General features: G+C 43.0%; 1 pseudogene; it reads left to right on the forward strand.

The window, feature by feature from the left end:
- Nucleotides 1-239: 239 nt before the first annotated feature.
- Nucleotides 240-5,561, forward strand: LOC125532809 (annotated as a pseudogene).
- Nucleotides 5,562-6,349: the final 788 nt, after the last annotated feature.

Genomic DNA, 6,349 nt, shown 5'->3' on the forward strand with positions numbered 1-6,349 from the left:
AGTGCACCTTTTGCTACATATATACCCCACCCAAACTCCACCAAACAGCCCCGCATGTGCAACCCTAGACTTGTATTCGCTTGATTATCACTCTTTATATACCAACCACCGACACCACGGTTGAGCATGATTCTGCTCTCATTTGGAAGTTACATGAGCTTCGGTTGGTAAGTGAGGTGAGATTGAGTTGTTATCCACATATATGCTTCTAGTACTATAGGGCTTTTGGAGAACTAACCATGGCAGGTGAAGAAAAGGAGTATGATGTTGAAGGAAATGGGCATCTCAATCAGCCTGTCACACGGTTTCACTTCAACGCATTACGTGATCATCTACGCCGAGAGTTCAGAAATAGCCTTGACCCAATTGAAGAGAAGCAAGACAAGTTGTCGAGAGATTTGCAGCAACTTATGGGTAATATTGATGAGCAACTCACTCAGAACAAGGCAGCCATGAGGACTGGTATTGTTGCTGATATTGTGCGAGAGCTTCGTCAGAACCGAGAAGATGCAAGTGTCCATGGTGAAGAACAAAATGTAACTGATGGGGAAGGTGCTGCCTCCAATGCACAAGCTAGAAGAAACTGTGCTCCTGGTCCCCATGCCATGAGACCTCCTGGTCCCGGACGTGGAAATGATCATGGTAATGGACGTGGTCATCATGAAGTTGCTGCTGGTCGTGGTCTTAGAGGAGGCCACCGAAGAGCAAATCTGCACCATGAAGGTAGTGGAGATGAGTTTGATGAAGATGAAGAAGGCATGCACCAGAATGACAGATTTCATCATCGTAGAAACTATGGTCGTGGACGGCAGGAGGTGGAGAGGTTTGGAAAGCTGAAATTTACCATGCCCAAGTTTGATGGTGGATCTGATCCAGAAAGTTATCTCACATGGGAATTGAAGGTTGACAAGATTTTCTGCATGCACAACTACTCTGAAGAGAAGAAATTAGCAATGGCCTCACTTGAATTTGAAGACTATGCTCTAATTTGGTGGGAGCAAGTTCAGACTCAGCGAGAAGAAGAAGGAGAGCCTGATGTTGCTACATGGATAGAAATGAAAAGAGAGGTGAGGGCAAGATTTGTCCCAAGGCATTATAGACGTGACATCTTTGATAAGCTCCAGAATTTGAGGCAAGGAAAGTTATCAGTTGAGGAGTATCATAAGGAGATGGAGAAGGCAATGATAAGAGCCAACATACATGAAGATGAGGAGCAGTCCATGGCAAGGTTCTTCTATGGGCTGAATCCTAATGTTAAACGAGTGGTTGATTTGCAGCCATATCGTAATGTAGTAGAGCCGGTACATCTTGCTTCTAAGGCTGAACGTCAATTGCAAGAAGACTCGAAGCAAAACAGAACTACGTCCTTCACAGCTCGAGCTACATCAAGTGGGAGTAAGTTTATACCTCAATTCAACGTTGGTCGAGGTATTATGACTAGTTCTGGTGGTGGAAATCAGCCCCATGCACATGGAGCCACGAGCAGAAATGATGCATCAAATTTGAAGGAGAAGAGCAAATTTGCAGCTCCTAGTTCATCCTCCATTGGCTCCATGGGGAAAACTAGTGAGATAGAGTGCTTTACATGTAAGGGACGTGGCCACATGAAGAAGGATTGTCCCAACAAGCGTACCATGCTGATCACCGAGAATGGAGAATATGAGTCTTGTAGTGAACCTGAAGAAGAAACTGAAGATGGTGATGGTTCAGATGGTGATGAGCAAATCTATTGTGATTATGAGCAAGGGGCCTCTCTTGTTGTCACTAAAGTTTTGAGTGTGCAGATCAAAGAAGCTGAGAATGGACAACGACACAATCTGTTTCAAACAAGAGCCAAAGTGCAAGACAAGGTATGCAAGGTAATTGTTGATGGTGGGAGTTGTCACAATCTTGCAAGCAAAGAAATGTGTGATAAGCTTGGGCTAAAGCTGCTACAACACCCTCATCCATATCATATACAATGGTTGAGTGAATGTGGAGAGATTAAGATCACACACATGGTACAGGTGCAATTCAAGATTGGAGATTATAATGACACCGTTGAGTGTGATGTGGTGCCAATGAAGGTGTGTCACTTGCTGTTGGGCAGACCGTGGCAATATGATTATTCAGCTCAACATTGTGGCAGAACCAATCAATACACCATCAAGTGGAGAGGAAAAGACTTGGTGCTTAGACCCATGACACCCCAACAAATCATGGTTGAGCACTTGCAGAAAGTTTCTAAAGTAAAAATAGTGAGTAAGAAAGAGGAAGAGAAAAAGAGCGAGAGAGAGATCCACAAATCGGTGAGTGAGTGCCACAAGCCAAATCTGAGAGAGAAGAATAAAAGAGAGGGAGAGAACTTAGTAATGTTAGCCACCAAATCAGAACTGAGAGATGAGAGGCTCAACCCAAATGAAGTGGTCGTTGTACTTGTGTACAAAGATGCTTTTCTTTCAGCTAACGACTTAACATGTCTCCCTAGTGCTGTTTGTGATGTCTTGCAGGAATTCGAGGATGTTTTTCCGGAGGAAGTACCCACTGGTCTACCTCCCTTGCGTGGCATAGAACATCAGATTGACCTCATTCCAAGAGCATCACTTCCGAATCAACCTCCCTACCGCACCAATCCTGAAGAAACAAAGGAGATACAAAGGCAGGTACAAGAACTTTTAGATAAAGGTTATGTGCGTGAAAGCTTAAGTCCTTGTGCTATACCTGTGATTTTGGTGCCCAAGAAAGATGACACATGGCGATTGGTAATGGATTGTAGGCCTATCAATATTATAACTATTAGGTATCGTCATCCTATTCCTAGGTTAGATGATATGCTTGATGAATTGAGTGGCTGTACTGTTTTCTCTAAAATTGATTTGAGGAGTGGATACCATCAAATTAGGATGAAAGAAGGAGATGAATGGAAAACTGCTTTCAAAACAAAATTTGGGTTGTATGAGTGGTTAGTCATGCCTTTTGGATTAACTAATGCACCAAGTACATTCATGAGATGGATGAACCATGTTTTGAGAGCTTACATTGGAAAATTTGTTGTTGTGTACTTTGATGACATCCTTATCTATAGCAGATCCATTGAGGAACATATTGAACATCTAAAACAAGTGCTGAATGTGCTAAGGACAGAAAAACTATATGCTAACGTTGAGAAGTGCTCCTTTTGCACAAACAAGGTTGTTTTTCTTGGCTATGTCGTTTCAGGACAGGGAATTGAAGTGGATGAATCTAAGGTGGAAGCAATCAAGAATTGGCCAACTCCAATGAATGTAAGCTAGGTGAGAAGTTTTCATGGCCTTGTTGGTTTCTACCGGAGGTTTGTGAAAGATTTTAGTACAATTGCTGCACCTTTGAATGAATTGACAAGGAAAGGAATTCCCTTTAAATGGGGTGCACCACAAGAAGAAGCATTTCTTGAGCTTAAGAAACAATTAACTGAAGCACCTTTGCTGATTCTACCTGATTTCACTAAAACTTTTGAGATAGAATGTGATGCTAATGGAATAGGTGTTGGAGGTGTGTTAATGCAAGAACGAAAACCAATAGCATATTTTAGTGAGAAGCTGAGTGGTGCACAACTGAATTATTCTGTTTATGATAAGGAGTTGTATGCCTTGGTTAGAGTGCTTGAAACTTGGCAACACTACTTATGGCCTAAAGAGTTTATTGTACATTCTGATCATGAGGCCTTGAAACATTTGAAAGGCCAAGCTAAACTGAATCGTAGGCATGCTAAATGGGTAGAATTCATTGAAACTTTCCCATATGTTGTGAAGTATAAGAAAGGAAGGGAAAACATGGTTGCTGATGCTTTGTCCTGTAGGCATGTTCTTTTGACACAATTAGAGGTGAAGGTACCAGGACTTGAGAGCTTAAAAGAACTGTATTGCACTGATCATATATTTTCAGAACCATATGCAAAATGTAAATATGGGAAAGGTTGGGATAAATACCATGTGCATGATGGGTTCCTTTTTAGGGCTAACAAGTTGTGTGTTCCAGATTTGTCGGTTAGGCCTTTTTTGTTGCAGGAATCACATGCAGGAGGATTAATGGGACACTTTGGTCGTGAGAAAACTGATGAGCTGTTGGCCGATCACTTTTATTGGCCAAATATGAGGAAGGACGTTGAGAGATTTGTGGAGCGATGCATCATATGCCACAAAGCTAAGTGTAAACTGAACTCCCATGGTTTATATACTCCCCTACCTGTTCCAAATGCTCCTTGGGAAGATATTAGCATGGATTTTGTTTTAGGACTGCCTAGGACTAAGAGGGGGAGGGATTCAATTTTTGTTGTGGTTGATAGGTTCTCAAAAATGGCACACTTCATTCCGTGCCACAAGAACGAGGATGCTTCACATGCTGCTGATTTGTTTTTCAGGGAAGTTGTTCGCTTGCATGGAATGCCAAGGACTATTGTTTCAGATCGAGATGTGAAGTTCATGAGCTACTTTTGGAAAACATTGTGGGAAAAATGAGGAACCAAGTTGCTTTTTTCAACAACGTGTCACCCCCAAAATGATGGGCAAACAGAGGTAGTGAACCACACACACTCAGCGTTGCTGCGTACAATGATCAAGAAGAATTTGAAGGAGTGGGAAGAGTGTTTGCCGCACGTGGAGTTTGCTTACAATCGGGCAGTTCACTCTACCACAAACATGTGCCCGTTTGAGGGGGTATATGGATTCAAACCACTTGCACCAATTGACTTGCTGCCACTTCCATTGCGAGAGAGATGTAACATGGAGGCTTCCAAGCGTGCTGCATATGTGAAGAAGATTCATGAGAAGACCGGAGAAGAGATAGAAAGGAAGTCCAAGTACTATGTTGCTAAGGCAAACAAAAATCGCAAGAAGGTAACTTTTGAGCCCGGAGATCTGGTTTGGATACATTTGCGCAAAGATCGGTTCCCAGAGAAGCGCAAATCCAAGCTAATGCCTCGTGGAGATGGACCATTCAAAGTCTTGGCCAAGATCAATGACAATGCTTACAAAATCGAGCTTCCTGAAGACTATGTTGTGAGTCCAACTTTCAACATTGCTGATTTGTCTCCATGCTTCGATCAAGAGAGTCAAGAGTCGAGGACGACTCCTTTTGAAGAGGGGGAGGATGATGAGGACATCCCAGGTTCACCTTGTTTATCATCTTCTCCTGATGATAAATCTCAGCCATCAAGTGAAGCTTCTACAAAGAAGATCTATTTGGGTCCCATGACAAGGAGCCGTGCCAAACAAATAGCACAAGAGGTGAACACGCTCCTAGCTTATCATAATTCAAATGACCATGAGAACTTTATACTTCCTAAATCTCGTGTGCTGATTTTACTTAGGTACAATGTCGAGGACAACCAACAACATTCAGCACATGAAGAACCAAGTTTTAGAGCCCATTCAACAAGTTTAAAGAGAACAAGTTTCAACTCTGATGAAAGCCTTGTTTTGGTGACAAGGACAACTAGTTACACCGCAAGGAAGAATAGCAAGCCATCTCAACACTCTATTGTTGCATGTGCAGTTCCAGAATTCATCCCAGAACTTGCTGAATCATGCAACGCAAATATATGAGCACCCGACATGTCTGGGAGTACAAAATGGAGAGCATATGAAGTCTACTTTCAGGAAAATCAAACGGTGCATCATTTGGAGTCCTGAGTCAAAGGATATGAGAGTTCCAATGCAAGCTGTCTAGGGCATTAATTGCTGCGCGAGGCTCCATCAGTTTGCTCCCTTGACCAGCTGGTTAGCATGAGTTCGAGCCCCTCTTTTGGCCTGGTTTCACACCTAAACTAGGAGGGCTGTTCCTAGTATAAATACCCCTTCCCCCACTTCAGCCACAACTCTTTGGCAATTTGATTTCAGCATAGGTTAGCTAAGTGCAACCAGAATATTGTTTGAGAGTTCACTTCCTCCTTAGCTCTTGTAATCTTGCCTTGTGAGAGGGTAAACTCACTTTGTGATTTTACAACAGCATCCATTGAGGCGGCGACCAGTTCGTGCTTCCAACTTCGTGCGTGGTTGCATGGATTGGAACTAAGAGTGTGGTTGGGCAAATACTTGTCGCTGGTTGTTGCATTTGCAATAGTTAGCTTCGGTCTCGTCAGGTTGCACTAGTTATCCTTTACCCGACAACGTTGTTGGTTGGGATCGAGGGTTTCTTACGTACCCTTCAGGTGGCGTTGATTCGCAACATAGAGCCAATCCTCTATGAAGATTGGGCAACCCTGTATCAACAAGTCTTTTGTGATGAAGACTCGAGTCCCGCACTTGTTGTCTCCAAATCATGACTCTCCAACATCACCAAGAAGAAGACCAACGATGCCACATATTCCACACCAAGGCCGGCATCAATGGAC

The sequence above is a fragment of the Triticum urartu genome, chromosome 1 (assembly GCF_003073215.2).
Source record: "Triticum urartu cultivar G1812 chromosome 1, Tu2.1, whole genome shotgun sequence".
Lineage (NCBI taxonomy): Eukaryota > Viridiplantae > Streptophyta > Magnoliopsida > Poales > Poaceae > Triticum > Triticum urartu.